Source organism: Falco cherrug, chromosome 2 (assembly GCF_023634085.1).
Source record: "Falco cherrug isolate bFalChe1 chromosome 2, bFalChe1.pri, whole genome shotgun sequence".
Classification (NCBI taxonomy): Eukaryota; Metazoa; Chordata; class Aves; order Falconiformes; family Falconidae; genus Falco; species Falco cherrug.
This window is the reverse complement of record NC_073698.1, coordinates 46,600,181-46,624,901: the sequence shown is the minus strand read 5'-3', so window position 1 is coordinate 46,624,901 and position 24,721 is coordinate 46,600,181.

Below are 24,721 nucleotides of genomic sequence, written 5' to 3'. Positions count from 1 at the left end.
ACCTTTCTATTTCTTCCAGGCTTCTGGTGTCATTATGATCAGAGTCTGCAAGACAACATGAAGAAGTAAGGAATTAATTGAAATATTCGTGGATAAATAGTCCAGTCTTGTTGTTGGTACACACGAAATTCTGGTTTTGTGGTTTCTCTGTGAACATGATAACTCCACTGAGCTCCCTGAATTAACATTTGTGTAAGGCATCGGCTTCTGATTGCTACTTCTTGGAAGATATTTCTGTAAGTCCTTATTGGCTTATAAATCAGATTTTTCATTTGGACTGGCTTTTCTTTCAGAGTTTTTATTGTAGAGACCACAAGTAGAATTTGACCACTGTCACCTGAATGAGTTGTCAGTATTTTGTTACTGTAACCCATTTCAAAAGTTCTGTCTTTTTTACTTGCCTCTCTGTTTGAACTTTTAATGCTGAAGTTCTGTAGCTGCAATGTACTATTTGAGCAATCATACTCAACTAAAAATTCACATTTGGACTTAGATTTGGGCAGATAAAGAAAAATATTTGATTGGTGCTATTTTTTTCCTCCGGAAAACCAAAAAAATTGTGGCAAATTTGCACAGAATAATACAAAATCACAGAAAGATGTGACTGTAGTGAAAAACTGTGAGGACATTATAGACATAAAAAGCAGTGTAGGTACTACTGTCAAATCTCTTCAGCTATGTCTGTGCTGTTAATGAAAAGAAACATGCAGCTGTGCACCAAAGCCAAATGACATGAACTAATTTGCATTTCCTTTGCTTAGGGACAGTCCCCTTTTGAGCAGATTTGGCTTTGAGATAGGCTTAAAGGGAGGAAATTAACATGGAATAATTGTGAATGATCAGAGACGTAGTCCTCGAATTTACTCCTCAGACCTACCCTAGTACTGTGTCCTAAGTAACCTAACTTTTAGTATCTCCACACCCTGAGAACATGGCTTGAAAATGCTCTGGCTCCTATCCAGGAGATCTACTGGCTTTTCTGACCACGGAAATTAAAGTACAGGAAAGGGCCTGGTGTTTGATTCAGAAACTGGGAGACTTCTGGTATATATATATGGTATTCAGAGGCATTCCTTAGTGCACCTGTGTAGACATAATGCAATCAGTCTGATTTCCTTTGCTGAGCTAGTCATCTATGCTTATTTGTGGTTTTTTAGAAAACAAGAATTTAGCACCTTAGTAAGACAGAATTTACACACTGCCTGAGATTAAAATACTCCTGTTTAGTCACCATTAAAATGCCTCATAAATTTCAAACATAATATGGTGGCAGGGGGATGCAACTGAAGTTTACCCTTTTGAAAGAGAGCTCCTGCAGTTAAAATGATCAAACTAAGTGTGACTGAAAAGAAGACATACCCACCCTAGATTTTGGAAGTGCCAACATGATCTTTTAACACATGGTGTTACAGTGTTACATTGACTCCTACAAGTAAAACAGAAGTGAAGCTACAAAGAGTTTATTTACATCAGGCCAACAAAACATCTTTTTTCTGTAAGGTTTTTTCCCCACAGGTGGGAAAGCATAGCATGAGCTTATAAAGGATAATAAAGAGTTTTAATTAATTAATTAATTAAAAATTCGAGAAAACCACCATGTTAATTCTCGGATACCTCTATGGACAGCACTGGAGGTGAACAGCAAATGGGCTCAATAGACTGTTAAATAGGACTGGCTGTCAAACAAGAATGTGCTGTGCTTCAACATTTGTTTTCCATTCTCATTAAATGAAAAATAGACCTTTAGAGTATTCTGGGGAAAAAAAACTGAGTAAGAAGGATGCTTTCTACAAAACAGCCAGCATCACAATTGTTCGAATTGCAGAAAAGCTGTTGAAATAGCTTCAAAACTTCGTTTTGCCTTTTTCTAGATCTGAGGTTTCCAAGTTTTAAGCAAATCTTTCAGCTCGTGTCATGCAACATCAAGCTTGCTTATTAGGTAGAGAAGGCTAAATAAGTCCAGCAGAAAACCTTGAGATATTTCGTCTGAAACTGGGTGATTTCAATGGCTGACATTTTCTGATTGACAAAATATATTATGAAAGTAACTCAAACAAAGTGGTTCTGCTATTACATTGAAATCTGTCTTGCATCATTAAAGATGCTCATCATCCATCCTAACCTCATAGAACACTGCTGGCTTTTTAGGAACTGGTGATGTCACTGGAAAACTCCTCTGAGCAGTTTGTTTCATCATTCAACTTCCTTTGAGCCAACAAAACATCACAGGTGAACTTCATTTCGGTTGTTATTGATATGTAACAATTTGATGCTGAACTCTCAGCTAGTCTGATTTTAGGTACCAGTTGTTTGTTGCAGACCATGAAAGAAACATCTGATATTATTTTATTGTTTTTTTAGAGATTTTTAACATGACTTTTGAACATTAGTAGCAGCTGCTATTAATAAGCACCCCTACTCAGAACTGTCAGGTGTCTACAGTAATATGATGATACAGTAATTTCTAGGCACAAGAAGGAAATTGTGGAAGATTTTTTTTTTAGCTAATATTGCTTTGCTTTTTTTTTTTTTTTCAATAATGACATTAATCTAACTGTGTAAGTGGGATTTAGTTCCTTTTTGTCAGTACTTTAATTTTAAATATTAATTTAAAAAAAATTAAGCATCAATTTTTAGAGAAAGACTGCAGTAATTATCATGGAGTAGATGAAATTAAGCAGAATCCTATACAAAAATACTTTGAAAACCTGCAAAACCCTATTCCATTTTTCCCTTTTTTTTTTAAACAGCATTTCCCAAGCTGTTTAATTCCCTAGCACAGCTATATAAACTACATCTACCAAATATCTAACATCAGAACAAAGAGACAAAGCATTTCAAAAAGCTCCTATTTTGTTAAATTTTATAGCATTGCTTCATAATGGACAAAGCAACAATTCTTTCTTTATTGTTACAGAAATGGATCAATTTCTGTTGATCTTAAAAATGTCCATTTTAGCCCATGTTCTGGCACTTAGAGATCAGCTATTTATAACAGCTGGTTACAGAGCTAGCACATGTAGATGTATGGACATAATACCTGCACATTTTATTTTGAAAACCATCTTTTGTGTTGTCCCCCTTTTGACCAACCAAAATTCAGTATGAAGTCCCTATTTCAGAAGGGAAGATAAATGCATGATGGAATCACTTTTCTTTGATATATTTCTCTAAGCTTATAAAAAGTCCTGTTTTGCAGAGCACAGAGGAAATCAAGCACAGACTGTTTCGTGCTTGCTGCTCTAAATCTCTTTCAGCCAACACTTCAAAATAGACTCCCACTTCATGATTGTCTCCTAGATTCATAGCCAAAAGCAGAGTAGGCTTTCTTCAAGCTTCACATTTGCCTTTGGGCTGCAACATGAACTCAGCTCCCTCTTATAACAAGCTACTTGAAATAAAAGTCTATTTATTATACTCATCTTGCAGTGTCATTATTATTATTATTATTATTATTATCATAATTTGTAAAGGGAGTTTGTATTATGAGATTGCCTGTGAGCTATCACAGACTTCCTTGTATAAATATAACTTGTGCAAAAGAGCTCACATTCAAAGTGTAAAATGAGAGACAACAGGTGGAAGAAGCCATCAGCTGGAAGGGAGCACAAGGGAACAATGAAGCAATTACGAACAGTTGATGAAGCAGCAGTCAGAGAACACCAGCTGCTTAACTATTGTGGGAGCTCTAATTACAATTCTTCTTAGGAGAGAGAATTACACTTGGAGCGCTCTGCCCAGAACCCTCCCTCAGGAAGGAGTACGTGATTTGGGGAAGAAGGAAAAAGCAGCAGGGAGGAGTGCAAGGTCCCTGTCCTTTTTTGACAAGGCAAAGCAAACCAAGTTCTAGTGTGCAATGCACTCCTCTTTACACATTCAGAGCAATACAGCGTGCATACAGTAGAGGTCCTTGAGCTGTTAACATATGGATCTTTAACATGAGAAAATGTGTTATTACAGTATAGATATTGAGCTATTAAGATAGATCATGTCAAAAATCTTAGTGTTAATGGCTCCATGCTATGCATTGACATGATCCATCTTAATGGTTTCTTTGCTTCACAGCTGCTATGATTGTACTATGTCAAAGCATAATATTGAGCCTTTCATTTGAAGTGTTACATCATATCAAACCTTTTGCAGTTATTCAAATGTATAATGTCAGCGCATAGTATGGAGTTTCTAAGTGGATCTTTGACAAGATGTATCATGTCAGTATATAGTAATGACTCTTACAACGCCAAGCCCTGCTTTAGTAAGTATGAAAAAGTTACTATGTGTAGGCACAATAAATTAAAACCAAAATGTTTCAATTTTTTATTGTGTTTAATACAGAGGTAATGAATGCAAACTGAATATGGAATAACCTGGAAAGATCTTGCATACTAATAAAACATCTTTCTCCTCTTTACAAACCTGTAGCCTTTCTGATTAGAAGCATATCATTTCAAGCAAGGTAAAAAGGAGTGTGAGCAGCTTATTCCTATGTGCACTGCACAGAAGAGATAATGAAACTTTTCAATGGGTCACCATTAAACTACTCTTTTCCCCATCACAGCTTGCTGGGGTTTTTTTTGAAATTAAAACTGCAGTGTGCTGGGTTTGAGACTACTTCTATCAAGGGAGTCTTAGAATCTGCACAAAGAAAAATTGCATGGATAATTTGGTTCAAATCACTTTTGCCTTTTGTACAATTGAAAAGACTGCTTAGACTACTGTCTTAATCCCACTTCTACAAATACTGAAACCATGAAAGTCTTTCATTTTATACTTTCTCAGTATACATTTGCACTGATGCAAGTTGCTGTGCATATAAAGAAGTGTTCTAATTGCAGAGGTCGAGTTCATTTGTAGAGGAATGAAGTCAGTGGGTTGATTAACATTGATAATATGCAGCTGTGGCCTTGCCTCGAAGGCAGTGGGTTGATTGACATGGATGATGTGCAGCTGTAGCTCGTTCCCACCAAGTGGTTAAATAGCACCGAGGAGAGGAGTTGGAGGATGAGTCTGGAGAAGGAAGAATGCGGGTGTAGTAGAGATAAGGAGCATCTTCTGGAGGAACAGCATGGACACTAGACTGACCCATGGTAAAGCCTTGTTGTGGCTTGCTAGTTTTGCTTGTGCTGTGACAATTGGTGCCCTGTGTGAGGCAAACTGATTTGGACTCAGATTGTAATATTCATTCTGTGAGGAATGAGGATGTTTCCTCTTTCAGGATTTGCAACAACAAATAGTCAATTGTTCATATAAAGTACAACAGTTTTGCCTGAAAAAATGAACAAGCAGTAATAGGATGCAGAGTCTCCTCAGAAGTGGAAGCAGCAGTTTGTTGCATGCTTCCATGTAGGGATTCAGAATGACCATGAGTTACAGCTATCCTAGAACAAAGTGGGAAGAAACCGCTCTCTGGACCTTCTCTTCCCTTAACAGCCTAAATGAAAATGTAAGAAAGTGAAACTGAGAAGGGAAGAGAAATGGCACTACACATGCACACCTAGGCACCTGAACCAAGTCCCTGAATTTGTGTTTTTGCAAGGTGAGTGTGCTACCTAACGTCACCATTTTGATTCATACTATCAGATAAATATTTTACATATTCAGTGTCTAAGAAATGTGCTAACATTTGTACACTCTACCTTTTTGTTAATTAGTGGTACCATAGAGCTTGTTAATTTGACTGGACACTTAAAGGCACTGGTCTCTGAGCTGAAATTAATCTGTGCAATACTAGGGATCTGAGTCTTTTAACTTGGTTCTCTTACCTTTATACCTGATGGGTCATCCTACACTATATGTAAGGGCACTAGGCACCTATTTGTGTAGCATGGGCAACTGAACCCAGTCCTAGGGGTCCAAATTTTGACTATAAGAAGCTTTAAATTTCCTTTTTATTTGCTATTGACAGTGTATTCAATTACCTAAACAGTCATCACCTATAATCTCCATATTAGGTCTCAGGGACTGGAAATAGGTATGTCTACCAGTTGTCTTGCTATAAATTGACTGAACTCCTATGTAAATGTTGCCCACACAATAAATCAAGGAGAGAAGTCAGTATACATGAATATTACACAATATATCGCACATGGCAATAATACATGGGAGCAAATTTAGGTTCATAAATCATTACCCAGAGTGGAAAAACCAAAATAACATTTCCTTTATGAAGGAAAGTTTATGAACACAAATGATTATTCGTAACTAAGAATAAATAACTCAACAATGAAAATTCATGTATATGTTCCTGAATGATTGTCTCTCTAAAGTGGAATAACATCAGTCAAGAAGATAATATACTCAGTTAATCCATATCTCTAAGTTGAGAACCATTTGATTATAAGCTTATAGTTTTGGTTGACTAAATATGGTATTACATTGCTTTATTTTTTACAGCAAAATAACTGGAACATTTAAATCTTCATCCAACATGCCCAAACATAGGTGTGTCTTCTTCAGAGGATTTTTTTTTCATTTGGTTTTGAGAAGGTATTTCTTTGGTTTGTAAAAACAGTCAGGTATATGCATACAAAACACCCCTATACAGACACACGAAATGTTCATTCCTTTTTATGTATTTTGTATTGTTGCAGTGAAAAGACAGGACCACATAGAAGATGTCTGAAAACTCAAGGTGTGTTTTTCTGACAAAGCAACGACACACCTGCATACCTGAAATTGAAACGGTATGTCTGGAAGGAAAGTTCTGGTACAAAGTGGAAATGAAAGCAGATGGGACAGGTTGAGGACCCCCATGCCTGCTGCGGGCTGTGGTGCCACCCTGCACAAGCTGAGTGACACAGAGCTGACAGTGGCATGCTTCAGCTACCAGAGAAAAAGAGTTAATAACCCAAAAGAGTGCATGGGAGGGAGAGGAATGGAAACATCCCATTGACACCAGTTTCATGCATTCTCAATAAATGAATGAGCACCAAAGGACAGCAATACCAGTCACCAATGTTACTTTTAACCTATATTGTACATCATTAATTTCAAACATACCTAATAGATTATATCAGGCTTTCCATCTGGGCTGTATTTAAGATATGAATCAAAAGGACCCTAATTCTGTTCAGAGAAGTCTATCTGTTGCTAACAAACCCTCACTGAAGGTTGTGCTGAGCACATGTGTGCAGTCTCCCCGGCTGCCTTTGTGCACTCAGCACAGAAATGTGAGAATTCCCTTTTTTTTGGCTAGAGTTTTGCCTGGCAAATGAAGCACACGCTACTGAGACAGATCCCTAGTGTAGCAATTTCTGATAGATATGTCTAAATGCACTTTATGTCCCAAGTACCTGGGCCTTTGGAAAAGACCTCTGCTTTTTCTTACTGGCTTTTGGCTTTCAGATGTTACATCAAGATGACAACTTACAGCAAGTGGAAGAAAGTTCCCAGTGTTTAAGGCACTACCCACCCGCACACCCCAGGCATTTTGAAACAAACATCATTTTAGTATTGTATTCCAGGGGTTTAATAATAAAAAAAATAAGAATGAATTTTCCATTGTCACTTTTGAAATGCCTAAATGCTGATATAAAGAGTGTAAGTACAGAGACACTGGAAGCTTATTTTAAGAAAGTATAAATATCCTGTTGTAACAAATCATTTTTACCACACTAGAACCTCTTTAGGGAATCAATTCAGTGAAAACTGGAGTAAGTTTAGGGTAACATGCTAAAAGAAACTTAATAGGTCAGTAAAATATCACAACTGCATTCTTCCATTTTCATTGATAATTGAGTAAATGTCTTAGTAGACATTTTAGTAGAAAGCTATATCAGGAACCTCTTCTGCACACATTGCATCTTATGTTGTAACCCCTGTACTTCATAATATAATGTACATATTTTGTTTCTTGTTGCCTTGAGAGAAGAACCAGAGATTCAGGAAGACACTTGATGAAAAAGTAGTGTACTTCGATGTATAGGAAGGACAGATGTTGTGAATGGAATATTATACATACCTACAGATTAGTGTTTATGGAGTACTAAAGCAAGTAGGATGCAATAAAGTGAAAGGGACAGCTAATAGAGAAGTGGTTCTGCAAGATATTGAAGACAAGAAGAGACAGTATGAAATCAATATAATAAACATGTTATTCTTAAAAACAGTAAATGTAGACTGAATTTTACATACAACTTTATTTTAATGATACAATTCCTTGTTCATTTGAACTATTACTTTAAATTACTTTTTTTTTTAGAAAAGCAGCAATTACAAAAATTCCTGCGTATTTGCCTTTCAATTTCCATTTTTATGATTTCCACTCCTCCGCTTACAAAAGTGGAAAACCAGCATGGCTACAGCACTGACTCCTAATCAAAGCCATTAACACTTTTGTTAGCTTGCAGGAGCATTTCTTGAGAGCACAGTAGAGGAAGTAACAACAAACACACACATCAGTGAGAAATTGTGACAGATAACCCATTTTTGTTTTGGATATTTATTTTCAGAATATAAAGCGTTAGAAAAGGTGAATTATTTTTCTGAACCTCCACAGATATGTAGCCATTATTTATCTTTAAGGCTAAATAGATTCTTATGTATTTTAAGCTTCCATCTATGCTGAGTCTTCAGCCAAGACATAAATTTGCAAGTAGATTTGGAGGTCACACTCAAGTTACTTCATTTTCAACTGAAGCCACCTTGCTTAGGAAAACAAAAGATCAAAATAACATTGTACTAATCTTTAAATGTTCAGTTAACAGTGCAATTCCATGCAGCTATTTAAGACAGAACCTAGGTACAAAAGCTGACATCTAAATATCAGTGTTGTGGTTTTCCCTCAGAAAAAAAAAAAAACGGGGAAGCTTTTCAAACATGATGAGATCTGGAGCTTTGGGATATGTGCACATGGTGGTTGGCATTCCATGTTTAAAAGATTGTCTAAATAACATTGAGTCAAAATTACTGGGTGCTGATTACATAAAATAAAAGTGAAGTCTTGTGTGACAGTTTCTTTGAAAACTATTACCAGTTGGACAAATCTATCATCGGTTTACTTCAAGGATTTATTTTAAAATTCAGAAAGTTGTGTGTCTTATTTAATTATCATTTCTCAAAGCATATCACCTTTCATGAGAGATCAGATGAACTAGGTATTAATTTCTAGTTTCCTTTGGATTTTGTTTTTGACAGAAGTATTTGATTTGCAGATCCATCAACTAAATGCTTCTGGACTAATCTTTGCCTTATTTGGCATATTAAATGCACAGCCAAGTGTAAGATAAAATACCTGAAGGCATTGCTGTTTGGAATAGGAAAAGAATGCTGCAAAAAGTAGACTGTTGAAAAATACAAAAACACATTTCTCAAAAAATGCTAGTACATTTTCACATTTTCAGCAAAATTTCTTATGCAGGCATTCTCAATTTAAGAGTAGTTATATTAACTTTCTTATATGTATTTATATGTTTTACTATATACATACATTTATTTAAAGTTTTGAAGTGGTCATCATATTTCCCCAGCTTGCTCTTACACTATGTGGGTGCTCTTGTTTGCACACAGGATGACGCAAAGAGCTAGCATTTTATCAGTGTGTATTTAAACGTGCTTTGGCATATTTTCAAAAAAGAAAAAACGGTATAAACAACTGGGAAGAAATACACTGGAAATGATGATACTTTGCTGTTTACAAAGGTTGGACCCATTCTGTGTAGTGCTAAGGCAAGTGCCTCCATGAGTGATGCTGTGTGTACCGAGAGCCTTTATGGTACAGCACTGCATTCATCTGGTATACTTTGGAAAAGAGATGGGAGATACTAAAAGTTTGAATGTATTCTCCCTCTAGACATTCTATGGGAAACGCATGACGGTGAAACTCTGAAGTGAAATACTTGCTGTTTAGAAAATATTTAGTGACACAGAGATAAACCACATTTGTATTTGGGATGGCTTAGCAACGTCTGAAAAGGTGGAGGAGACATCTTCAGAAGGAGGGAAAGCTTTCCCATCCTCTGTTCAGTAAGGTGGCAGACAGCAGGAGATCCCACAGGCTCCTCAAGCATATCACAGACATTTTCCAAAGAGAGCAAAGAATCCAAGGTAAATTGATTGGTAACTAGCTTATACCTCATTCAGACTCCACCCTATTGTATGTAACTGATTTCAAGTAACATCTTAAACACCATTATGAGAACATATATTACTTTAAACAATATTTTCTTTAGATGTGAAGTTTTCAAACTGCATTCTTCTGGCCTCATGTCAAGTACTTAATAGTTTGGAGTCCAGTAGGCACCTGACAAGGGCAATTCAACTCATATGAAGATTTATATCAGGCTTCTCATTTTAAGTGAGCCAGGGTGGGATTCAGCTCCAGATGCAGACACCCACATTTAAACGCCTTCATCTCCTTACTTACATGTGAGTTCAGTGCCTAAGCTCCTGTGGTAGTCAATGGAATGCTGTGGTGGGATCAAGATGCTTAACCATAGGCCCCTTGTGACATCTGAGATGTCCAAGACAGCAACAGCTCTTGCTGGGATATTTTGGACTAGCTCACTGACCTTAAACTCATATTTCTAAGCAACTGAATCGAACCATTAGTAATGGGTCAGCTGAAAGACTCTAAAGGTTTGCGTGATGGTACTAACTAGATCTCAGCTGACTATGATGGCATTAGCTCACATGTTGGCATGTACATAAAGACATCTAAATTTGAGTGTCTGAACCAGAAGCTGAATTCTAGTCTTAAATTTACGAAAGACAAACCTAGACCTTAAAAAATGACCTAACTTTAAATCAGTCACAGTACTTCTGAAACCTTATGCCTGGTGATACTTGACTACTTGGAGTAGCGCTTTAGTGACATCATTTTTGGCTCTACGGAGCATCCACACCCTCAAGCTGATTCTGACACCAGCATCCTATAACACCTGTATATCAGTTGGCCTGTGTAGCTGTTTCTGACACCCTGCAGTGTTTCACCTGGCACCAGGTGCCTATGTTTACGCTCATCAACTGCAATAGAAACTTAAAATGCTTAGCTCAGAGTAGATGCATAGACACCGGTCTTTGACTGGCAAGGTTTGTGTCTAACATCCCACTTTAGATCTACCTATAGAAATTCTTGTAGACTGTGCTCAAATCCTTCCAGGTAATCTCTTATTACTAGATCCTATGCACGCCAAGTAAACAACTAAATCTGCCACTGCTGAGTTGACTCAAACTACTCTTTATTAAATTTATGCACAACCTTAAATATTTTTTTGTGCTTTTGTTCTATCAGAGCACCACAGCTAAGAAACTACTGGATTTAGGGGAAGTCACAGATTCCATCCAAGTAATTAATATTTCTTTCTATATCTAGTTCACTGGATTAATGTGTTCTTACCTCAATGTATGGACATGGAACTGAATAAATCTTTTGCAGACAACCTATAACACTGAATGGAAATGCTCTAGAGGTCAATGAGTACATATAGAACTAAATTAATTTGGTTTAGCAATTCTAAGGTGCATCATATTTTTCATTGTCCTGCAAATAACAGTTTGTGAAAAATCAGAACATTTTCTCCTTCATAAATATAAAACATAGCCATGTGAACCAGCAGATTTAGAAGCAGATTTCTAATTGTGTAATATGGTGGCATGCTGTTATTACCACACTGTATTATGACACCTAACTTCACCAAAGTATATTTCAATCCCCTCAGTGCCTTAGGGTATAGGACATATATTCTACAAAGAGGTATTTGCATGATTCCACAAGCGTGTATCAAAGTTCTGACAGTGCACTGAAAATAATTAAAATGCATTTGAAAGGTCTGGCCCTGGGCATTAGCTCCTTTTTATAACATGCATCTTGCTGCAAAATGCAAAATCTCTGGCTTCCCAGACCACCCTGTTGGAAGGACAGTGAGCAGAAGTGTAACTAACCTCCACCAAGTCATACTCTTAAATGGATTTTTGAGATGTGGAAACTAGATTTTTTTTAATAAGCTACCATATTTTTTACAAAATGAATGACTTGTATGATAAATATTCAGTCATAATCATTCCTTACTCTACATTTGAGACAAATATTTCACCCTTCAACTGAACAACTATGTTATGTTAACCATGAAATGTTAAAGCCTTATTTATATAGAAATATAAAAATATGCTTATATTTGTTGTGGCTGGGGGAGATTCTATGGCAATATTTTGGTCCAGTAAACATGCATAGTAAGTGTGTGTGGGGCCCTTTGCATTTTTGATTAGTAACAATAATTTTAATTTCCTAAAGTATCCACTGTATTATAGTCTGTAATTTTCTAACGGTTCCTCTGTAAGAACAGTAGACTTTATTTTCAGCCCTAATTACCAGTACTACTCCATTCTCATTCCTTCTTGCACATCTGTCACTGAATTTATGTGCTATTGTTGTCTTTTTCCTCTCTCAGCATCCACTTTTCTGTACACCCAAAAGAAACAATTGATATTGTATTATGGTTGTTTTTCCTGGAGAGAAATGTGCCTGCAAATGAGTCTATTGACTGCTACACTTTCAGGCAAGTTATCTTATAAAAAATTATGTGTGAGAACTGGTGCATTCATTATGGCTGACCTGCTGGGATATCAGCAATGTGGTGATGCAGGTTTTTTGTGGGTTTTTTTAAACTCTGTATAAAGCTTGTAACATATTTTGTTTATATTATTGATAATAACCAGGATTCATCTGGCATTGTTCCAAGGGAAGCACACTGACATAAGTTTATTTTATTTCTCAGAACATATGCCAAGTTTTTTTATACTCTTTCTTCAATACAATTTCAGGAGATCATTGCATCACACATACAGAATTTGCAAGTTTGAAGAAATTATTGGAGAAAATTTTCAATGCTTTCTCATTCAATTACTGCTTATTGTTCTTGTATTCTGTTTGTCTATGTGAAGCCTTGGTAACAGTGAGATAGAGGCAATTTTATACCCACCACTAGTTTCTGAAGGGCAGAAACATTTAAACACAAATAAGAAGATATTTGGTACTGCGTAAGGGGGAAGCATTCTGTGTGTAAGATAATTTTGTTTGGGCATTAACCAGACAAGTCCAGACCCTGCGGGTTCATGCCTTACAGGGCATATCAGTGACTAAGGCACCTGCCTCCCAGTAGCACTTATCTTGAAGGTGATGTATTCTCATCTCCCCCTTCATAGCTCTGAAAATGAACCCCTCAGTTCAATGGGATCAGATGGTAATAAATTCACATAATTATATACTTGTTAAGGAGGTTAAGGTTATTTTGTTTGGATAACGTGACTATAATTTATTTTGTCTGTAAGGTTTGAGGTTAAACAATATTAATGGTTAGTTAATGGCCTAATGAGACAGCTACAAGCCATTTAAGTATGCAATGAACCTTTACTTTTCAGTGACTCCTCTAATGAAAGATCTATATGAACGCCTGTCTACTGTCACAATAGAGATAGCAGGAGAGTCACCTAATCAACTGTGATGGTAAATCAATTGATCTGTAACCCTGTTTTCATACAGTGAAAAAGATATGGAGGAAACATTTTACTGTTCCCTTATTTTCAACTGAATATCTATAAATAAAAGAGACAGTTCCCTATTTGAAAATATTCCCTTTATTACTGTGATTCAAAAGCAGGAAGAATCTGATTGATGTCCTATTTTATAGATGTGTCGGTTACTTTTGTCATTTCCAGGAGATTTAAAGTTCTTAGAAATTAAATATATGATGCAGAACATCAGAGAGGCTTGCTCTTCACTGTCATGTGTAAGGTTAAGGATTAAGACAAAGCTGATGTGTGCTCTACTTGTTCTTACCTGTGAACAGCATCCAAAAATGCAGTAAGGTGATTTAGAAAGAAATTTGGAAATGCTGTTTATAAAGAAAAAGTCTTTGAAGCTTCCTTTAAATAGAAACTGTATTAAAGAATGTTTAAAGACAGAAATCTATGGTATTGATGCTGCTTTTATATCCTGATTTCATGTTGTCCTGTGGATTTTGTTACTTTTCCATATTGTCCTTAGAACACACACATTTTTTTATCCTTATTATAATCACAAACCACCAGAAACACCAACTAACTTGAAGGCCTTGTTACACCTATGTACTGATTCTTTCTAACCACCTAACAGGATTTCATGCCTTTTTTAAAACTAACTTCTTATTTTGCTTGCCACATTGTCTTAACCCGAGATACCTTGGAAAAGACCAATTTTCAGAAATGTTGATCAACCTGCCCCCTCACCCTTCAGAAAAATTAGAGATCTTTATTTAAGGCACCCCAGATGGGGCATAAACCAGATATACACTGAAGCAATGTTTTTTAAATTTGAGCCTGTCAGCTGCTAAGCAATTCAGTTCAAGGATTTCTGAGGTTGACACAAAGTAGTGCATTGCTACTGCTGCTGCGTACAGCCTTGCAGCATGGGAGCTGATGCCACCCTTTTTGCTTCAGTGCCACAGTGTCTTATACATGAAAGGGTGACTGTGATCTGACACTGAAAACATCCAGTAAGAAGGAGACCAAATTCAGATTCCCTTCCCTAGAAGCCAGGAAACCTTGCTTCGTTTTGATGGGGAGCTATGTGCACTATAGATGGGCAAATGATAGAAGTTTGCTGAATATACAGAACAGAGCAAAAATGATGGTTTGAGTTGCAACCCGAGGCAACGTCTGTACTACAGAAGGCGCCTGCAACTGGCCAGCTGGCAGGGAGCTGCCTCGGTGCATATACATAAACTCCTTTTGCGATGCAAAACAGTGTGGTTGTGCTCAACTTGCCTGCTAGGAATGGTCCCCGATCCACACTAAGTGTCAAGGTGGGAACTGTTTGGGGAAAATGCTACTTGGCCCAGGTGAAAACTATTCTGGGACCACTCCAATTACTCAAAGGTAGGGGTGATCAGGCAGCAGGCCCAGGAGTGCTCCTTGACACTGTTTAATTTGCTGGGGGCAGGCAGAAGCTGAATACCTAAAATCAGGCACCAGATGAACATACATTTGTTTGCCACACACCACTTCTATAAATGCATTTAATAAGTCAGATTTTTCAGAGGATTGCACATAATCCAAAACCAATCCTCCTTCCAGGTGTCTGGACATGCCAAATCACATACTCCTCATCTGCAAATGAACATCCTGTCTGACCGTATGACAATTTACTGACAACCCACAGTAACAGCTGAATCCTGCAGAACACACTAATATCAGCAGCTTATAGATCTAATACCTCATCCAAAACCCTGTGATGCCATTCCCCTGTCTCCCCTGCTTCAAATCATGACATGCTGATATTCAGCAATTTCTCTGATGATGGTAGCACTGTATCATCACTTAAATGACTAGAAGAGAGACTTAGATACCTAAAACCAAGTTCAAGTTTGTAGCTGTCGCTGAGATGGGCCAGTATGGATTATTTTGGTTGTTTGTTTGCCTGCCAGCTGAACTGACTACAGCCTGGAAACAATGACAACGTAAGCATCAGCTTGGTAACAGAAAGCCAAGCACTTCAACCCACAGAATTATCACCCAAGGTTATTGCTTCAGTGTTTCTGCTGATGCAGTCATTGCTGTAGATCACACAAACAGATGTACACTCCCATTTCAAATATTGTCCCTCTATACTGTGGTGATATCTAGACTGTTAGGAAAGAATGAGCACCAAAATTTTTCTTAGATGAAAGCACTGGAAAGTATCTTGAAGTATTCCCATACCTTTTTTTTTTCTCCCCCCCCCCCCCCAAGCTCTTCTACTGTTCTGCTGAGGCTTAAAAAATATTTATGTCAGACTATTTGGTGTAACATCCAGCACAGCATACCTCTAGATTTATAGTTCCCTTTCCTTGGCTTTTAAAATGCGCTTTAGCTGTTTTCCATATGGTCTTATCTCCCACATAGGGTAAATTTGAATAGTATGATAAATTATATCATGGAAAATGTTTCTTCATGGATGAAAAGTGTGCTTTTTAATCAGGGAAAACACAGGAAAAAACAAGTAAGCTTTATTCGAAGGTATCATCTTCTTCCTACTGATAATAAAGAATTCGGAGAGGACTTGTGCCTGCACTTTAGGTGCAAGTCCAGACAGCTGGGTTACACATTTAGTCTCCACTATTAGCCTAGGTCAGGCCCTCAGGGTCAAATCTGAACTCAATTGCCTAAGCATAGACATCCTACTGCATTTCAGGCACCCTAAGGTTTCCAAGACATAGGATCTATAGATGATCCACTGAATAAAGCTACAGATGCGGGATTTCTCCCAGTTACAGATGGTACACATCTAAAATCAGATATCTACATATGTGTGTCCACATGTGAGCCAGCTGTTGAGGGTTCCACATAATCAATGAAGTTGAGAAGTGCATGTCAGACAGCTGATGTTGCCTTTTGAGATAAACTAAGTCTGCAGCTGCAGAGGACATGGGTTTCTTACCATGGATCAGGTCTTCAGGCCGTTCTGAAACTCTTGGAAAACACAGGGACAACTGCATGAAGTGTAATGAAAAGAACAAGCAACAGAGGCAGAATTCAGATATGACACAAACACCTAATGTCACTTTAGACACCATATGATGACAACTCTTTAGGCAGCTTAGTTAGCATCCAGCTGCTGTTCCAGAAGGACACAGGTCTCCCATCAGTCCTGTGTCATATCACTAAGCCCCATACATCTCCCCTGGAACATCTCAAATAACCCTAGAGGCATATGTGCAGTTGATGTGATTCAACTACGGCTGAAGTGATTCAAGCCCTTAATTTCTACATCTGAACTAGTCATCTAGGGTTTTCTTATGGTCAAGAGAAAAACAAAAACACTTGTATGGAGGGCATGGTTTTACCCTCATGACTAAAAGAAATAATTTCTAATGATCTTCAAAAGATCTACTTCTCTCTGTTGATTACAAAGGCAGTACAGGCTGGGTAGCTCAAATGTAAACATCTTTTCAGTGTTTAATGAGAGAACTCCTTCCCAAAATGCTTGTGATGTTTATCTGTGCTCTGGCTCAGGTCTAAAAGATCAGTGAAGGCAAAGTTGGAGTCTTGCCAGTGAATTCATTGAAATGTTACTAAGACCTTGACTTTATTAACCACTAAGACAGGAGCAACCTCTTGGGGCACAGCAGCATTTAAAATACCAAAGAAAAATTTCTGTGACAAAAACATTACCTAACTTTTGACCTGAGTTACTCCAGAGGATCTTTACTTTCTGTTATGTATTTATGCCTTATTTGTTCAGATGAATATAGTTACTTGAAGAATGCTCAAGGCCCAGAAGATTCACGGAGAGCAGAAGCACTTGAAAAAACAAGGGGATCATTGTGAGTTATTAAGCTCTGTTCTTTTTCAAGAATGTGATCAATTCAGATAGATCTACATAGAAAGTATCAAGGCCAAAGAAGCCACATCAGTTTGGGAAGATGATCATTGTGTGTACACCAAAATGACCTCTACATTTGGAAGAAAATATAGCCTATGTTTTTAGTTCCTCTAACTTCTATCACATCAGAATAAAAGTGGTAGAAAAGAAAGAATAAGCATACAATATAAAATCATTGTATTATTGTTATTTTTCATGGAAAACATGGTACAAGAACTAAGATCCCAGAAGAGGTTTGGGTGTATAAACATTATTGATTGCAGGGCATTTACCTCATCTCAGTTCCTACATGTTTCAGTGGGAATTGGTGCTGAAGAACCTTCGATGGATCTGGGTTATAGTGATACTCTTTGCAGCAGTCCACATTTGAGCTAACACATTAAATGATGTGGGCTTCAGTGGCCTTTATATTACTCAGGAGACTGCAGTTACAGGCACAGTCCACAGCAAACTGTGATAATATCTCCTTCCTTTTCCACAAATGTAGATAATTTAGGGGACAGTGACTATTTTGATGCATAATCCAATAGGCCATCAGCTTCCAGATATGAATCTTCTGAATGCCGTAAGTGGATATTAGAAAAATCTTAAATTGATGTTTACTGGTCTTCAGACATTTCAGTGAGTTAGATCTTTGTGTGCATTAAAATGCTGTAGACTTGGGTATCAGAAATATCAGTCAATATGTTTGCCTTTTTTTAAGTCATCAGGTCAGGCACTTTATGAATATTCAGCTTACTGTCACATCAGATGTGCACTGTTTCTCCAGAAAACCCATCTTTGGAACTGATAGCGCAATTGCCAGTGAAAAGTGAATCATCCAAACTCCTGACTAGAAATTCCTTTTTCTGTCCTCTAGGCTCATACATGGATGGTAGGTACAAAAATGACATCTCATTTCTTGGAACACTGGAAGTTTAATTATAATTGGTTATATACACTCATATTTGCATGAATAGAGAAAGTCTTGTTTAATGGTAATACATTGTGGAAAGAGAACATTGCCAATTTCTCCCTAAGAGGGTTACACCAGGGAGTCACCCGCTGCTTGGCCAAGTTCTTCTTATAGTTAATGATTCTATGAATTAAGTCTTCTGAATTTAAAAAATGTCTAGCCAATTAACTTAGCCAATGAATTTTCTAGCCAATTAATTTATTATTCTTACTCACCTCGTATCAGAAAAGACTAGACTTAGCTAATTCACCAACCTTGTTTATGTAAGTATAGTTCAAAAAATGAATCCCATTATTCCCACTCATGGATTTCTCCCTCACCTTTTTCTCCTCCAGTGCTCCATTTCATCCTTTTATTTTTGAGAAGAGGGCAATAACAGGACAAGAGGAATGGCCTTAAGTTACACCAGGGGAGGTTTAGATTGGATATTAGGAAAAATTTCTTTGCTGAAAGGGTGGTCAAGCATTGGAACAGGCTGCCCAGGGAGGTGGTGGAATCACCATCCCTGGAGGTGTTTAAAAAACATGGAGATGCCGTGCTTAGGGACGTGATTTAGTGATGGACTTGGCAGTCCTGGGTTAAGAGTTGGACTTGATGCTCTCAGAGGTCTTTTCCAACCTAAATGATTGTATGATTCTATGACATGTAGGAAGAAATAGTAGCTCATCCGTTATTGATGAAGAAGCACTACATAGGGATAACCTGTGATCTCCCAGGCAGTCAGGTGGCACTCTGTATTCTCATTTTATATTTATCCTCAAGGAGTCAGGACTTCATCTCACACAGAAAAATTCTTCACAGTTATTAACTTTATTCAATTTGTTCTAGACTTTTTTTTTTTTTTTAGAATTTCACTATCATCTACCAGCATGACTTCCTTTTGTAGGGCAAAACTGTATTACGTCTTCTAAAACAGATGTTAATTGGAAATATCACAACCTAAGACATTACAGAAACAAAACCCATCAGTTCAGTTTCACTAGTTAAATCAGCGTGGATTTTGTCAGTGTGTTGGGTTGACCTTAGCTAGCCACCAGGTGCCCACTAAGCCTCTCTCAAGATAAGGACAGGGAGTTCACTCAGCAGTTACCATCACAGGCACAACAGACTCAACTTGAGGAAATTAATTTAATTTATTGTCAACCAGAGTATCATAATGAGAAATAAGAACAAATCTAAAACCACCTTCCCCACCCCACCCCACCCCAACCCCCACACACACCTTTTTCCCAGGTTCAACTTCCTTCCTGACTCCTCTGTCTCTTCCACCTGAGCAGTGGCAGGGGGATGGGGAATGGGGCTTGTGGTCAGTTCATTACATGTTCTCTCTGCTGCTCCTTTCTCCTCACACTCTTCCTCTGCTCTAACATGGGCTCCCACCCAGGGGACACAGTTGTCCATGAACTTGTCCAGTGTGAGTCCCTCCCATGGGCTACAGTTCTTCACACAGCGTGGGTCCCTTCCACAGGGTGCAGCCCTTCAGGCACAGGCTGCTCCAGCGTGGGTCCCCCGCGGGGTCACAGGCCCTGCCAGCAAACCTGCTCCTTCCAGGAGCCTGCTCTGGTAGGGGCTCTCCATGGGCTGCAGCTTTTTCCAGGGCACAGCCATGTGCTCCCATATGAGATCCTCCATAGTCTGCAGGCCAGATATCTGCTTCACTGTGGACCTCCACGGGCTGCGGGGCACAGCCTGCCTCGCCATGGTCTTCACCACAGGCTGCAGAGGAATCTCTGCTCTGGCACCTGGAGCGTCTTCTGACCCTCCTTCTGCACTGACCCTGGTGTCTGCAGGGCTGTGCCTCTCACATAGTCTCACTCCTCTCTTCCAGCTGCAACTGTGCAGCAGTTTTTCCCCTTCTTAGATATGTTATCACAGAAGTGCTGTTATGGATTTACACAAACCAGCCACCGTAACAGGGTTCAACCCTGGATCCCCCACGATTAATGTAAGATCTGAACAAAGGTTCCCCATTCCTCTTGGGTTACAGCTTGAGCTGAGTACCTCCACAGAGGGACCCCTTCCCCAGAACATGATCCTCAATTATACCCATACCACCCATCACCTGATCCCCAAGCCTGATCACTTAATTGACATTGGTGGTCTCTTGATTTCTTATTGGTTTTCACTGTTGGTGGACTGGACTTCTTCTGAAGTTACCTTATTCTCTTGGAATTGTTTCCTTGGTCCTTGTCTTCATTCCACTTGTATCTGCTAGATTCAGCTAGTTCTGTGTTACCAACATTGGTTTTATCAAAAACGGTACTCATGACCAGCTCTTGAAGCCCGAGGATTTAACTACTTTAGCTTCTAGTGCTAAGCTACTAATGATAAATGAGAATATTCAGAGAGAAGAACACATCAATAACATTTCTTCTCTAACATTGTCCCTTTGTTTTATTGAGAAGCATTGCTGAGCCCACATTGGTGATGGTTTGCCCGCTGTTTTCAACCAAATGTATGAAAGAAAGAACCAAAAGGCCTATACAAAGAAGGGTTAATACCAGAACTAGGACAATCCGCTCTACTCCTGCCTTAAGAAAATATGGAAGGTAATCTTAATCCAATAATAAACACTGATTCTCACAGCTAACTTCTTCACTGGGCAGTTGGCGCCATCTGCATGCACAGCACCAGTGTATGTATCTGGCTGTGCCTTTTCAGGTTATGTTTCAGGTTGTATTTCCCCAGCCCCAACCTCGATGATGGTTTTCCCATGGACCTTTCTAATACTTGTTAATACACCACGCAGGATAACATGGGCCACAGTTACTGCAGAATAACCAAGCCAACTGTGCTGATGCCATCTCAAGCCTTCCTGTCTTGGAACTAAGCCTGGAGTGATTGCTGCTCTGTAAGGATGGTGAATACACCAAATAGGACACTGTCCTTGGTTTATGGTCTCTGATGGTTCACTTGGCCAAGCAGCAGGTGACTCCCTAGCGCATGTTGCTCTAGAAGGAAGACAAAAATGCCATAGTTCCGGGATTCCTTCAGCCCCGGCAAAATCAAATGGTCCCAGTTTCAGTCTCCAAGGTAGGATCAACAGAATACCACAGGGATGATGGTGGTCCATCTAAATGATGTTCCCTGGGCAGTCATTTAACATGAAAGTAGTTAATCCAGTTATCCTTTTCCACAACCTTTACAGCAAAGTAAAGAAACTAATAACACAGTGTATGGACACTGCCATTTAGGATCCAACTTAATTTTGTGAAGTGGACTTCTTTCATCACTGCATCTCCAGACCAGACATCATATACTTGCATTCCAGCTAATACTGGCTGAAACCATCTGGCTAGTGTCCTGTTTTCTTGTAGGTGTCTTTGTATCCCCAATACAAATTTGTTAACTCATCCATCTCCATCTAAGAGGCTGGTCCTAGCAGGGGCAAAAGTCCCAGGTACAGCTAAGTGCCTGCCAAACAATATTTCTTGATGGTGACAGCTCTAGAAGTTGGGAAGGGGTATTTCTAGTATCTCATAGCACTATTAAAACTTCAGGTCATTTCAAATCTATCTGACTACAAGTTCAAGAAATTTTATCTTTGAAAGTCCTATCCTATTCATTCTTTCCACCTGTTCTGAGGGCTCAAGATGATAAGGAACTTGTACCTGTTGCTATATTCCTAAACTTTTATAGATATTGTTTAGTATTCCTGCTGAAAAATGAGAACTCCTATCAGATTCTATGGTTTCAGGTATTCCATATCTGGGAATGATTTTCTGCAAGAGTGCTTTGACCATTCCCACAGCATGAGCTTTCCTGGTGCGAAAAGCTTCTACTCATCCTGAGAGCTGATCTGTGATCACCAGCAGGTGCTTAAGTCTGCTGATGGAAGACAAGTCAGCATAAACAATTTGCAGTCTTTGGAATGGGAAGTATACCCACGGTCATCCTCCAAACCCCTCTTTGCATTTTGCTTCAGAAAACTTCCAACACGTAGGACAAAAGCTCACAATCCTTTTTGCTGCTGCATGTATTCGGGGACTGCCCACATTTTCTTAACCTGGTTAACAGCTGCTATCCTCCCTCCATGTGTTTTGTCATGAAATCACCTAGTCAAAGTTATTAAAAATTATCTTGATAAAATGGGTTTTCCCCCAATAGTCCAAATTCCAGTTTCATCTTTCACAGCCTCCTGTCTGTGAACTTTCCCATCCAATCTGTTCTTCCTGAGTAACCTCTGCATATATTTGGGCTGGATTATTGCTATCTATCTGGCCGACCATCAGCACAGGGAGTTGTTATGGTGGTACACTCATGTATAGGTTGAGGAGCAGCAGCTTTAGCTGCTTTATCTACCAATTCATTTTTTCCTTCAGTTTATCTGGATCCTTTGGTATGAGCTAGACAGTGTAGTACAGCAATTTCCCTTGGAAGCTTAATAGCTTCCGACAGCATTTGGATTTCAGTTCCATTAGAAATATTGTTTTCCTCCAAGGTAAGGAATCTTCATTCTTTCCATAGCTTACCCACTGCATGACACACTCCAAAAGCATGTTTAGAATCAGTATAGTTACCTGCTAATTACATCCTCACCAGGCTGTTCTTGCTAATGTAGTTAATTCAGCCCCTTGTGAACTCACCGAGGATTGTAGAGGTTCTGCTTCAAGTACTTCTAATTTTCTCATCACTGCATAGCCTGTGTGTACTTTTCCATTCAATTAGTATGAAAAACCATTGGTGAAAAGGATTGGAACTGAGTTCTCTAGAGGCTGATCCCACAGATCTCCCTGTAAGTGACTAGAGTAAACCACGACTTCAGTACAATCATGATGTGGCTCACCATCAGAGAAGCCACTAGTAAAGTTGCTGGATTAAAACATTACATTTTTAAAAAATTAATATTATCCACATTTAAAATTATTAACTCAAAGATGTGCTTTTTGTGGGGAATGCTTGTGTAGCATATGGCTTGAGAAACGCTTCTGCTTCATGGGGGATACACATGGTTGTTGGGTGATCCAGGACTAATGGTCTGCTGCTTTCTGTGATAATCACTGTTGCTGCTGTCGCTTTAGCACAGAATTACTCCCTGCTGCAATGGGATCCAGTTGAGTTGAGTACTGAGCCACAGGGTGGTGGTGTGGACCGAGCTTTTGAGTAAGGATTCTGCTGGCTACGCCTTTGTTCTCATGCATAAATAGTTCAAAGGGCTTGGAGTAATATGGCAATCCCAGTGCTGGAGCAGAAGCTAAAGCTCCTTTTATAGCTTGGAAAGGCTTTTTTTTCTCTTGTATAGGTTCCACTTCCTCTGCTTCGGTAGCTTCTGTCAATGGCTTACTTTAACTCCCCTGGTCCCAGTGTCCAGGGTCTGCAGCATCCTACTGTGCCTAAAAATCCTTGCAATTGATTCCTTTGTTAGCCTTCGAGGTATTTCTACAATAGCCTGGACCCGTTCTGGGTCTGCTAATCTTTGCCCTTCTTTCAATATGAATCCTAAATATTTACTTCCTGCTGACACAGCTAAAGCTTAGAAAGAAATGCACAGTGACCTTTTTCCGCTAAAGCAATATGTAGACAAATAGTATCTTTCAAGCCATCTTCATATGTCTGGCTGGCGAGTAACAAATCATCTACATATTGTACAAGTATAGAACCTCCAGGTAATATAATATCTTTCAAATTTTCTCTTTGCCACTCTGGCATATGATCCTTAAAATTGTTGCGGATGTCAAGGTGGTTTGATCCACAAACACACTTGCTGCCAATCAATTATTAAAATTCTGGAGTCATTCCCCCCTGTCGATCAACAAAGCCTGTCACAATCTTCCCCAGTAGTGACTGGGATGTTCCCCTGGCCTCTGTCTATATTCCTGTACTTCAGTTCCGTTTACTCTTGTCTCCTTGCAAGCTCTAATTGCATTTATCAGATTTCTAACACCCACACCCACCCACCCTCCCCTGTTCAGCAATTATCTCTATCTGCTAAACGAGACTATTCAGAGAGAAGAATACAGTTAATCAGATTTTTTTCTGTAACAGTTCCTACCACCATCGCTGATGGGCTCAGCTTTGGTCAGTGTCAGTGTCTTGGAACTGTCTGGCAGTGGCTCTATCAGACACAGGGACAGCTTCTGCTGTCTTCTCACAGAAGGCATCCTTGCAGTCCCGCTGCCATCAAAACTTTGTCATTAAACCAAACCAGTCAGATCCTAAATCATAAGTTTATTATATTTTTTTCTGACTGAGATGTAAAGTAAGTCTCTTCAGATTCTATATACAGGTGAAAGAATTGTCTAATAGCTTTGCTTTCCAAAATCAAAAATGTCCTGAATTTTGTTACTAAATTTGCTTAGGTGGTAAAGACAGCAACAAACTGATGTATGTCAATGCCTGAAGTTAAGCGTAAACATCTGCATTCAAAATACCTGGCTGACTTAAAAAATCCTGTAAGATGACAACTCAAAACAGCTTAAACACTCTGAAAA